Below are 14,179 nucleotides of genomic sequence, written 5' to 3' on the forward strand. Positions count from 1 at the left end.
ATGTATGATATTCTCTAGGAAAAAAAAGGCAGTCTTGCCAATATAATTTCAAGGTGACTACATCTTTTATGTAACATATGTCTAATGCCCTGGGTATAATAACTACCACTCTGTAACATCCCCTAAATTTCCATGGGCAATTAATTGATAACTGCTCTATGGATGTTATATAAACCCTTTATTAAAACACATAATTCAATAAAGAGAGATTTAAGTTCAAATCAAGTGAAGGACAGCATTTGGCCTCTTTTCTTCCACGTGCAGCCAAACTGGGGCCACCAGGTGGGGACCATTACCCTCTCCAAGGATGGGGTGACCACTCCTAGGGAAACGAGAGAAGCAAGCAGTCATCTGTTCTTTTATGTAACAACTTCAGATTAAACTGTGAAAAGCATTACTGTCTGTGAGACCTATTCTCTGGCTAGAGTTAGCCTCTGTGGTTGGCACTGGAACTTTCTATAATGAAAGACAAATTAGCACACTGCACATACAAACAGGGGAATCAAAGAAACTGAAAGGAAACTGCCACAAGAAAATAAAAATTAAATGGGAGATAAAGAATGATGTCCTCGAAAGTTGGAAATACTCCTCATGCAACAAAAGCCTCCTTTGTATTGTTTTGCTAAAGCAGACCGTAATTTTGATGTTTCATAAAAATTTAAGTGGAGATTTTCTTGCCAGGGTAGACATAAATCTCCTGGAGGAAAGATTTTATATGTAATTCCAATTTTGTGGTGCTAAGAAAACAAAGAACAGGTGAAGATTTTACTGCAGGTAATTTTGTAAATTATTAAAGAAAAAACCTCCCACAGCCATGCCATAAACACACTCTCTATCAAAAGCTAAAATAGCAAATCAACAATACCTATTTTACGTATTGTAAGATACAATACTCAAACCCTAAACTAGAAATAAAGATGCCTATAAATATTTACTGTGAGATGACTCTGTGATAATAAATAGCTCTTTCAACGAATGCAGAGAATATCAAAATACTGAAATGTACCTGTAACTGAATGTGCAAAATAAGTGCAATCAAATATATGCAGCAAGCACCAATGTGAATGTTAAAGCTTTGCTGAAAACTGCATCAATGGGATTTTAAATTATTTAAGGGGCATAAAATAACTTATTACAAAACTGTTTTTAAGAAGGTACAGAATTAGGTGTATAATGGGTTCATTCATAAAGTTTAAGAGGCAAGTTTAAAAGTTTTTTTTAATTTTTTTTTTAATATGGCATGTGTGCAGCTCAAGAAAGTTCTTTCCCATGTGTGGGAAACAATGTTTGCGCTTGGCAGCTTGCTAACGTCCACCTTTCCAAAAAAAGCAAAAGAAAATCTGGCACAAAGAAATACTGCTTGAAAGAAATGGGAAGGTTCTGTGACATTGTTTGATCAACATTTTTATCTTTTGATGCAAAAAGTCATTGTCAGAGATTGTTTATTTCCCTTAATTTTTAAAGAGCCATAAGAAGAATTTATGTTTGAAGCTCATTTTATTGCTAGAAATAGTTGAATTCTGAGAGTGTGTATCCTACTTGGGTCAAGAATCTACTGGCAACTTACTATCAAATGAATCTGCTGCTCTAATGTTATAAACCTAGATACATCTTAAAGGATTATAGCAGAATTCTGGAGAAATTGAACATAGAGAGAAGGAAAGAGAAGCAGGCCAAGGAAGAGTGATGGAGAGAAAACAAAAGCAGAGAGAGGGAAAAAAGGAGAGTAGGCAGAGAGGGGCAAGGGAGATAGTGAGATGGAGACCGAGAGAGAGAGGGAGTGGAAAAAAATCTTACTTGTTAGCTTCTGAGAGACTGATTTTTGCTCCGAAGATAAATTGAACAATCCTTGCCAAGTTAGCATGAATTGAATGTGATTGGTGGCCTGATTCCCATTTCTGGTTATTATATGATTAAGCATATATATTTGGACAATTTGTTATGTCAGTCTGTTCACCACTCTTCATCTTTGGATTCATCTGCACAGATTTGAAAAATAAATGAAAAGTGAAAAAGAACCGCAGTGGTTTACCTAAAAACCCAAAGGCTGCAGCTCACTGATGTGAAATCTAGCTAATGCCTGACTCACTCAGGCTGGCCTGGGGAATCTCATCAGAGGTTGGGAATCATGGTATTTGAAGAGAATATTGCAGCAGATTCTGGTAAGGATCCCATGGAGTCAAATTTTAAGCAATCTGTCAGTGGTTTCTCCAATCTGGGGTTCCATTCAGAGCATCCTAATCAGGATACATCACCTCATTCTTTCTTCCTATCACCACTGCGTAGATTAAGCTAAAAGACCAAGAGGGAGTCCCATAGGCTACTCCCTGTGTGTGTGCTGAGTCACTCAGTGGTATCTAACTCTTTGTAACACCATGAACTGTAGCCCTCTAGGTTCCTCTGTCCATGGGGATCCTCCAGGCAAGATTACTGGAGTGGGTTGCTATGCCCTTATCCAGGGGATCTTCCCAACCCAGGGATCCAACCTGGGTATCCTGCATTGCAGTGGATTCTTTACTGTCAGAGCCACCAGGGAAGCCTCACAGGCTTTATGGACAGTCTCTTATGGATCTGTAAGGCACACTGAAGTGTAGCTAGTGTCATGCTAGGATGGAGTGACTCTTTGCCCACTTTAGAGGGGATGGTTGAGAGCCTACAAATAGGAATGCAACACTATACAACCTTCATGGGTCTTCCCTATTTCCAGTGATGTGTTCATATATCTCAAGTGACTGCCTCAAAGCCAGTCCAGCCCTTGCTGAAATCTCAGGATACGCTGGTGCTAAAAGTATGTGCTCAAACTGTGCACAGGGTCAGTGGGTCCAGTTTCACTATGAGAAGGTTGATCTGCTCCAGCTTCCCATGTTCAGCTCAGTTCAGCTCAGTCACTCAGTCGTGGCCGACTCTTTGCAACCCCATGAACTGCAGCATGTCAGGCTTCCCTATCCATCACCAACCCCAAAGTCCACCCAAACCCATGTCCATTATGTCGGTGATGCCATCCAACCGTCTTATTCTCCATTGTGCCCTTCTCCTCCTGCCCTCAATCTTTCCCAGTATCAGGGTCTTTTCAAATGAGTCAGCTCTTCTCATCAGGTGGCCAAAGTATTGGAGTTTCAGCTTCAACATCAGTCCTTCCAATCAACACCCAGGACTGATCTTGAGGATGGACTGGTTGGATCTCTGTGCAATCCAAGTCTTCTCCAACACCACAGTTCAAAAGCATCAATTCTTCAGCGCTCAGCTTTCTTTATAGTCCACATCCATACATGACCACTGGAAAAACCATAGCCTTGACTAGATGGACCTTTGTTAACAAAGTAATGTCTCTGCTTTTTAATATGCTGTCTAGGTTGGTCATAACTTTCCTTCCAAGGAGTAAGCGTCTTTTAATTTCATGGCTGCAGTCACCATCTGCAGTGATTTTGGAGCCCCCCAAAATAAAGTCTGACACTGTTTCCACTGTTTCCCCATCTATTTGCCATAAAGTCATGGAACCAGATGCCATGATCTTAGTTTTCTGAATGTTGAGCTTTAAGCCAACTTTTTCACTCTCCTCTTTTACTCTCATCAAGAGGCTCTTTAGTTCTTCTTCACTTCTGCCATAAGGGTGGTATCATCTGCATATCTGAGGTTACTGATATTTCTCCCGGCAATCTTGATTCCAGCTTGTACTTCCTACAGCCCAGCGTTTCTCATGATATACTCTGCATATAAGTTAAATAAGTAGGGTGACAATATACAGCCTTGACGAACTCCTTTTCCTATTTGGAACCAGTCTGTTGTTCCATGTCTAGTTCTAACTGTTGCTTCCTGACGTTTCTCAAGAGGCAGATCAGGTGGTCTGGTATGCCCATCTCTTTCAGAATTTTCCATAGTTTATTGTGATTCACACAGTCAATGGCTTTGGCATAGTCAATAAAGCAGAAATAGATTTTTTTCTGGAACTCTCTTGCTTTTTGGATGATCCGTCAGATGTTGGCAATTTGATCTCTGGTTCCTCTGCCTTTTCTAAAACCAGCTTGAACATCTGGAAATTCATGGTTCATGTATTGCTGAAGCCTAGCTTGGAGAATTTTGAGCATTACTTTACTAGCATGTGCTGCTGCTACTGCTAAGTCACTTCAGTCGTGTCCAACTCTGTGCAACCCCAGAGACGGCAGCCCACCAGGTTCCCCCATCCCTGGGATTCTCCAGGCAAGAACACTGGAGTGGGTTGCCATTTCCTTCTCCAATGCATGAAAGTGAAAAGTGAAAGTGAAGTTGCTCAGTCATGTCCGACCCTCAGCGACCCCATGGACTGCAGCCTACCAGGCTCCTCCATCCATGGGATTCTCCAGGCAGGAGTACTGGAGTGGGGTGCCATTGCCTTCTCTGATGTGAGATGAGTACAATTATGCAGTAGCTTGAGCATTCTTTGGCATTGCCTTTCTTTGGGACTGGAGTGAAAAATGACCTTTTCCAGTCTTGTGGCCACTGCTGAGTTTTCCAAATTTGCTGACATATTGAGTGTAGCACTTTTACATTATCATATTTTTAGGATTTGAAATAGCTCAACTGGAATTCCTTCACTTCGACTAGGTTTGTTCATAGTGATGCTTCCTAAGGGCCACCTGACTTCACATTCTGGATGTCAGGACGTCCAGCTCTAGGTGAGTATGAGTGATCACACCTTCATGATTATCTGGGTTGTGAAGATCTTTTTGTACAGTTCTGTATATTCTTGCCACCTCTTCTTAATAACTTCCCTTATAGGCAATGCTTTTTAACTTCATTGTCTGACCAATTGTGCAGGATGATTGATTTTATTTGCTTTTTCTTATACAGATTTCTCTGCTTTATGAATCTACTTCTTTGTGTGGGAAACTACAAACAAAAAGACGGAAAAAAACTTTTGACCACTAACCTAATCCAACCTGTGAACTTTCTCCCAACTCCACATCCACTTCTTTGAATATTATAGTATAGAAATTTCTTCTAAAGCAAACATTTTCAGGCTAGTCTGCCTTTGCAAATGCTGCTTTGTCTACAAAGACTTCTCTTGACCTGTCTGGCCACATCTACTCCTATTTGAAGACTTGGTTTCAGTTGCACCTTCTCTAACATCTGTTTTGACCAGCCCTCCCTCTTTACTCCACGCCTCCTAGCGTAAACACTTCTATTTCCTTTAGTGCTTCCCAGAATCCAGCTGTTGACTCCCTAAGGCACTGACTATTACTTTAGAAATATAAATACTTGCATTCTCAGTATATAACCAGGATCATAGTAGGTATTCAACAAAATAAATGAGTTAATAAAATAGCGTCAGGAGCTGAGACTTGATCTCAATCAGATCTCTATGTGAAAATGTAACTTTATCACTTGTTATCCATGTGACTGGTCTTCTTAGGTGGCTCGTTGGTAATTCACCTGTAATGCAGGAGACCTAGGAGACACTGGTTCAATCCCTGGGTTGGGAAGCTCCCCTGTAGAAGAGCATAGCAACCTACTCTAGTATTCTTGCATGGAGAATTCCATAAACAACAGAGCCTGGAGGGCTGAAGTCCATAGGGTGGCAAAGAGTCGGACACAACTGAAGCGACTGAGCTCACACACACAGCCATGTGACTTTGGGCAAATGACTGAATGTTTCTTAGTTTTATAATAGGCATTTATAAAGTGGGGCTAATAATAATAGCTGCTTCGTCAGGTTCTTATAAAGATTAAATAAGAGAAACATATCAAGGGTCTAGCACATGAAAGCACTAAATATAGTCCTCTTTCTCCCTTGAATGAATGAATATGTGAATTAAAGTTTGAAATAACTGAGGTCAGTAGAAAGAAGCATCTATAAATCTGGCCTTTCAGTCTTTTCAAGAGATCTTTCCTGCTCCCTAACTTGTCTTCTAACTTGCCATAGGAGTCCTCTCTCATGATTATGTGCAATGTTTGCATAACTGAATAAACTTTTGGATTTAGTACCTTATCATTAATACTTTGAATATTTCTGATTAGCTTTTCCATTTCCTAAAATGGTTAGCTAAAAATTAATGTATTTAACCATCTTCAATCTTTTATTTGGAGAAGGCAGTGGCACCCCACTCCAGTACTCTTGCCTGGAAAATCCCATGGACGGAGGAGCCTGGAAGGCTGCAGCCCATGGGGTCGCTGAGGGTCGGGCACGACTGAGCGACTTCACTTTCACTTCTCACTTTCCTGCGTTGGAGAAGGAAATGGCAACCTACTCCAGTGTTCTTGCCTGGAGAATCCCAGGGACGGGGGAGCCTGGTGGGCTGCCGTCTCTGGGGTCGCACAGAGTCGGACACTACTGAAGTGACTTAGCAGTAGCAGCAGTAGCAGTCTTTTATTTCAAAGAAGATATTTAACCTGTATTTTATTTTCTTTTTTAGTGTTTTGTATTGGAGTATAGCTGATTAACAATATCATGATAGTTTCAGGTGGGCAGCAGAGGGAGGAACTCAGCCATACATATACATGTATGTTTTTAATTTTACAATTGTTATAATCAATCTTCTTTTCACATCCACAATTGATTCTATCATGTGTGGCTTCTGGAAATGTTCATTATTTGACTAACAATATTTATAAAGTAATAATAATAATAATCAGTAATACTTGAGATGAAGCTAGAGAGGAAGAGTTTTAAAAGAAACAATAAAATGAATCAATTTTTAAAATGTTTCATTCTACAATGAAAGCATCCAAACTATGTGAGGGATTTAATGGCTCACCTTATAGCTGCTGAGAAGGAACAGATAATCTATTCATATGTGGCCCTGAATACAGAATAGTAAAGCCACAAAGCTTTGTAATAATTCAGTCATCTTTAGTTTGCATTCTGGAAGGCAGAGATGGAACTTTATACTGTTCATCTATAATGGGAAATATTGGAAAACGAGAGTCTGAATAATAATAATTAATAATAAATTCTTGCAATTACAAAGCATCTTTCATCCCAACTAGTATTTTTCCCAAAAGCACCGTTCAATGCTCCTCTCATGCAATTGACTTACAGCATACTGACACAGCAAATCAAAGGCAAAATACCACTTACCTTTGAAAGATTGAGCCACAACAGCAAGGCCAAACACACAGCTCATTCCAGGGAACTCTGCTGTTTTTTTCCTAAAAAATTTTTGTTTTTTACAAAGCTAATAAAACCAGCCAAAGCTTTTAGCCTCTTCCCACAGTCAGTGCTCTGCAACTTGGACTAGCCCTTTTCATGGCTATGATAAGTCAAATTAATTCACTTTTATGCACAATCATGGCCCTTTTGTTGGCCCACTGGGACATATATTAATCATTTTTTTAATAGCCTATTAGGTATAGTCGCATCCTGTGGCAAACAGGTCTCTATTAATTTCAAAGTCTTTAGCTGTATGCAGCATATCCGATAATACTTTTCTCCATCTGCTTAAGAACAAGCTTGGAAATAATGGTCAAAACAGTGCTTTGCAAGTTTTCATTAGGTCCTATCCTTTTGGTTGGTGTACGGGGATGGAGGCAAAACCCTAAATTATGTGTGTTAACAATACAGCATATAATAGGATCATTATTACAAGTAAATGCCAGTACATTATTCAAATCAGAGTGGCTGGTCAACCATCTATGTAATAGATACAAAGTATGAATAAATATACATACATTACATTCCTGTTTGGACCTCAATAAACCTGTTTCTAATAAATAGCAAACTTGCTGCATCTTGATGGCTCCTTTTTTCTGAAACCTGATTCCTGGACTGCATAATGTTCAATGTTTACACATGGGATATGGTATATATTAAATTTGGACATGGTAGTAACAATTTGGTTCTAAAGAGAATTGGCATTTATTGAACATCAATATGCCTGGCACATCATCTCAGGTAATTGCCACAATGAGACATGGAGATTATTTTCAGACTTTGAGATAAAAAACTTGAGCCTCAGAGCAGCAAATCATCTAACTGGCTGAATGATGAGTTCAAGATTACTTATTTAATAAATTAAGATTAGCTGAAATTATTTTACACTGCAGTTAAGGAATTTCCTATTTAAAATAAAATTTAAACTTTTTAAACTGATTGAAATTTAAAATACTTCAGAATTTTGCTATATAATAACTAGTCTGCAGTCTCCAAAATGTTAAGAATCCTGTTCCTCTCATTTATCATTGTATCCACATGCTTACATGGTGCCTGGCACAAATTAGGTGAATAAATATAAGTAGAATAAATGAATGAATGAAAGCCATCTTTCATGGTCATGCCTGTCACCTTATAAAATGACCACACATGTGGACATTTCCTGGGTTGAGCTATGCCTTTATTTTATCCTCTAGGGAGAAATAAAGCTCATTTATTATGTTAGAAATATCAGAAGACATCAATCTTCATTAATTATAAGAAACATTGTTGCTCTTTGTGAGAATGCTCAACATGTTTCTGATGGATTGTGCACTTGTACAATTTTGATTTCATGAATTCAGTAGATATTGCTTTGTTGCTGTGCTGAATGATAGATATATAAAGATGAATAAAATCGTGGCTCTAGCCTCAGTAAATGGCATGACATAATGGAAAACAATTGGTGCTGGGGTCAGAAAAAAAAGAACACTAGAAACCTGAAACCTTTGGCACATTACTTTATTTCAGACTTGGTTTTCTTATTTATTTCTTAAATGTTTGCTTCTTGTCTATGTATGTTTTAGGAATGCCTCATGTAAACTGCATATCTCTGGATTTTAATTCATGTATTTTAGTTTTATTTGGGAGTTTAGGCAATGTATATGATATTAGTATATTAAAATTTTTTTCTTTTCCTTATTTTGTGCCATTTGCCCTTTTTTTTTTTTTTAAATTAAGACTACTTTTTTAAGAGCAGTTTTAGGTTCACAGCAAAATTCAGGGAAAGACAGAGATTTTTCATACAACTCCAATTCCCACACAGGCATAGTCTTTTCCTTGATCAATATTCCCTAACAGAATGGTTTATTTATTACAGTTGATGAAATTTCACTGACACATTATAATCACGCAAAGTCCACGGTTTACATTATTGTTTGCTCTGACTGTTGTAGATTCTATGAGTTTGGACAAATATATAATGCCACGTGTCCATCTATTACCCTTTTCCTGCTCCTTTGTTGCCTTATTTTGTATTGGATGAGTTTCCAGCCTGCTCTGCTCACCCCTCCTGCAATCTTCCTTCTCTCTTCCTTCATTGGAATTTTTAAGGTTTATGTCTTTTCCTTTAGTGATTTCATACCTACTGTAAAGCACATACCTAACCAAATCTAAAGTTGTTCAATGTTTTGCCCATTGTTCAAAAAATAGAAGGACTTCAGAGGGCATTATTTGTTTTGAAATATTTTCAACCTAGTTTGTTCTTTGATGCCCCCACCTTAAGTAAATTAGTTATTATCGTTGTTCTACATAGCTTTGCATTAACCTGGAAAGCAGAGCCTCGGACAGAGTTTACAAGTAAGTAGTTTATCTGAGAGGATGTTAACTGAAGGATGTCTATGTCTATTCACTCAGTCATGTCCGACTCTTTGTGACCCCATACAGTCCATGGAATTCTCCAGGCCAGAATACTGGAGTGGGTAGCCTTTCCCTTCCCCAGGGGATCTTCCCAATCCAGGGATCGAACCCAGGTCTCCCACATTGCAGGTGGATTCTTTACCAGCTGAGCCACAGAGTAAACCCAAGAATACTGGAGTGGGTAGCCTATCCCTTTTCCAGCAGATCTTCCTGACCCAGGAAGAGAAGTGGGTCTCCTGCACTGCAGGCAGATTCTTTACCAACTGAGCTATCAGGGAAGCCCCAACTGAAGTATAGTGGAGTGAAATAGAGAAGGAGGGAGAGCCAATACAAAGATAAGTTATTGAGTTAACCATGGTTAGAGGTAACTGAGTGTGCAGTCTTTTAGACCATGAGATGAACCTTACTAAATGAATCTCAGAGTGTTCACTTTGGGGAAGAAATAGGGGGCATTATTCATTGGCTCCCAGTTTCCATTGGTCGAAAGCTCTGGTTATTCTTTGAGACATTAATTACTTGCTAGTCTTAGGTTGCGGAGAAGGCAATGGCACCCCATTCCAGTACTCTTGCCTGGAAAATCCCATGGACGGAGGAGCCTGGTAGACTGCAGTCCATGGGGTCTCTAAGAGTTGGACACGACTGAGCGACTTCGCTTTCACTTTTCACTTTCATGCATTGGAGAAGGAAATGGCAACCCACGCCAGTGTTCTTGCCTGGAGAATCCAAGGGTCGGGGGAGCCTGGTGGGCTGCCGTCTCTGGGGTCGCACAGAGTTGGACACGACTGAAGCGACTTAGCAGCAGCAGCAGCAGTCTTCTGTTGAGCAGGTGTGAGAATTTCTAGGGTAGGTAGAGAAAGGTACAGTGCTGCCAGGCTGTAGCTGTGTGAAGTTGATTGAAGTCTGTATGTAGACTTGGCTGGTGCAGCTATGGCTGGATCAAAGGTATGGCCAAGGAGAATTTGAAGAGGCACTGCAGTCCATGGGTTTGCAAAGAGCTGGACACGACTGCGTGACTGAACAACAACAGAAGAAATGTGCAATTCAACATTTTTCTTCTTGCTTCTTGGATCCTTTCCTTCTGCTAGAAAAAATTATTCTTTGTAGTTTCCCTTAGTGAAGATGTTTTTTATGGTAAAAATATAATTTTTTTATTAAGAATGTTTATTTCTTCCATCTTTCCCAGTTTCTGAGAAAATTCCTTCCAGGATTTAAATAAATAAAAGTCTATGCTGAAAGTTATTTTCTTTCAAAATGATGAAGATATTGCTTCACTGTCTCTGCCTCTGTTGGTGGTATGGAGAAGCCAGCCAACATTTTAACTGCCTTGTTCTTTTGTAGAGGAGATGTTGTTTTTCTCTGTTTTTTTTTTTTTTTTTGGTGTGTGTGTGCCCTACAATTTCTTTCTGTTTTACCTAGGTATGCTGTCCTTATAACTGCTTGTTGGGGATTTTTTGGGCTTCCAGTTTATGATCATTAGAGTTATTTCATTAATCCTGGGAATTTCTCAGGCATTATTCCTTTGAATAATGCCTCTTTCCTATTTTCTCTAATAATTCCAACTGGAGTTTGGTTAGGTTGTCTCCTTTTTACTTCTGTCAACCTGTGTCCATTTTAGACTTCTTTGTTTTTCTAGAGTACATTCTGTGTGTTTCTTGTCTTCTAGTTCACTAATTCTGTCTCCAGTGCTGTCTATTTTGTAAAGCATTCAATGGTTCCTTTAACTTAAATCATTATATTTTTTTCAGTTATAAGAGTTCTGTTTTGATTCTTTTTCAAATATGTTTGGGCATTCTTTTAAATTTCTCATTAACTGGTCAATTTTCATGCTTTGCTCTAAAATGTAAACAGATCAATGTTACTTATTTTATATTCTTTACATTACTGTCAATTTCTGAAGTCCTTAGAGGCTTATATCTTCTCTCTGTTGTTTCTCCCGATTCTTATTCATAGTTCCTTCTCTTCAGATTTGTTTGTAGTTGTTGTTGTTGGTTTTTTTTTTTTTCTCTTTCCTTTTTTTCCCTGTGAGTGTCTATTTTCCTTAATCCTGATATATTCAGTGCTCTTCTCTGAGAACCAGGTGAATTTTAATTCTTTTAAAGAAGATTTGTATTTCCTTCTGGCAGTTATCTGTTTCTGTTGGCACTACCAACTCTGAATCACTTTATATTGTATGAATTACCCACTTCTTTATGATCATTTAAGTGACACAAATTTGGATCAGTAATCTTTATGTTGCCCAGTTGCATTTACAATCTATTATACATTTTTTTTATAAATTTCCTCCACCATGAATGAAAATTAGGCAAGAAATTCTCCATGCTAATCACTAGAGAATGGAATATTTTATTTCAAGTTTACTCTTACACTGAGAATAGATTCCTTTGAGATTTGATTCAATGCAGACATCTTCTAATAGATCCTACATATTGAATCTCTCAATTGATTTTATCTTCTGTCTGCTGCTCAATTCTGTATCTGTCAAGGATGAAGCCCAAGATTTCCAAAGCTGGAAGAAACTCGGCGCATCCAAATTTGGAATTCACTTCACTCCAGGATCTTGTTACTTTGTTTTTAGTCCTGTGAATTTCTTAATATAATCAGACTAGCTTTTAATACATTTAAAAATTATTCTATATTTTATCTAGCATCTTAATATTTTCAATCAGGAAAATTTAGGGGACAGAAATATAGTCTTTTTAATGTTGCAATGTTGCCTCCCATCTTCCCCTCTAAGTTCAGTTCAGTTCAGTCGCTCAGTCCTGTCCGACTCTTTGCAACCCCATGAATCACAGCACACCAGGCCTCCCTGTCCATCACTATCTCCCGGAGTTCACTCAAACTCACATCCACGGAGTCAGTGATGCCATCCAGCCATCTCATCCTCTGTCGTCCCCTTCGCCTCCTGCCCCCAATCCCTCCCAGCATCAGAGTCTTTTCCAATGAGTCAACTCTTCGCATGAGGTGGCCAAAGTACTGGACTTTCAGCTTTAGCATCATTCCTTCCAAAGAAATCCCAGGGCTGATCTCCTTCAGAATGGACTGGTTGGATCTCCTTGCAGTCCAAGGGACTCTCAAGAGTCTTCTCCAACACCACAGTTCAAAAGCATCAATTCTTTGGCGCTCAGCCTTCTTCGCAGTCCAACTCTCACACCCATACATCACCACAGGAAAAACCATAGCCTTGACTAGACGGACCTTTGTTGGCAAAGTAATGTCTCTGCTTTTGAATATGCAATCTAGGTTGGTCGTAACTTTCCTTCCAAGGAGTAAGAATCTTTTAATTTCATGGCTGCAGTCACCATCTGCAGTGATTTTGGAGCCCCCCAAAATAAAGTCTAACACTGTTTCCACTGTTTCCCCATCTATTTCCCATGAAGTGATGGGACTGGATGCCATGATCTTCGTTTTCTGAATGTTGAGCTTTAAGCCAACTTCTTCACTCTCCACTTTCACTTTCATCAAGAGGCTTTTTAGTTCCTCTTCACTTTCTGCCATAAGGGTGGTATCATCTGCATATCTGAGGTTATTGATATTTCTCCCGGCAATCTTGATTCCAGCTTGTGTTTCTTCCAGTCCAGCATTTCTCATGATGTACTCTGCATATAAGTTAAATAAGCATGGTGACAATATACAGCCTTGACGTACTCCTTTTCCTATTTGGAACCAGTCTGTTGTTCCATGCCCAATTCTAACTGTTGCTTCCTGACCTGCATACAGCTTTCTCAAGAGGCAGGTCAATCCTTTAAATCATTTAAACTTAATTTAAGCATTCTCATTTTCTTATTTCTGGTACCCTTTGTTCTTCAGGTTGTTTTCCCTTTTTTCCTTCCATTTCCCTGCTTTTAACTGTCCTTTCTCTTCCTTGGTAAAATAAAAATTGAAAAGAGTCTAGTATCAATGATTTACACTTGATGAAAGATTGATTTATTACATTTTAATGTAGTTTTAGTCTTTCAGTCAGTTATTTTTTACGTATCGTTTTCTGGTTTTCTATTATAGAGAAAGAATATTTTCCTCCCCAGTTGTTTGCTAACATTTGAAATCCTTTTAATACAGGACTAATCACTTAAGGGCATAAATTCTACTGAATTTCATTTTCCTTCAAGTCTGTGCTGATGGTAAATGTAATTTAATATTTTAGCTGTATTAATAGCTCTCTTCTGTTGAAAACTTGGTATTTATTAGGCACCGTGCTAAGTGCTTTATCTACATAATCTCAAAAAAACATTCGGTAAGGTAAATACTATTGCCTTTAATTTATTGATGAGGAAGACTGAGGCTCCAGTGGGTGAGGTAATTTAGCCATATTTGTATAGGTATTGAGTCTACTATGTCTGTTTGGTCACAAAACCTGTTTTCTCCTTCCCATAGTCTTTCTCTTTAGTGGGTGGACTTAAAAACTGCTTCATTACCTTTTTTCTTGGATGACTAATAACTTTATGGGAGAAAATGAGAAGGTTAGTTATAGCTGTGTTTCTGGGTGACTTATTTTCAGATTCTGGATGGAAACTGGATGTCTTAAGATGGAGATATTGGGCTCTATACATACTGACTTCTTACATATATTTCTTCCAACATCTAGAAGCCTATCCAATAACTGTTCTGTTTTCAGACTCTCCAAACCCAAATTTTACCCTTCCTTTTTTCCATAAGAGT

This window comes from Bos grunniens, chromosome 3 (genome assembly GCF_055505025.1).
Source record: "Bos grunniens cultivar Pamir isolate PY7600 chromosome 3, Bosgru_T2T1.0, whole genome shotgun sequence".
NCBI lineage: Eukaryota > Metazoa > Chordata > Mammalia > Artiodactyla > Bovidae > Bos > Bos grunniens.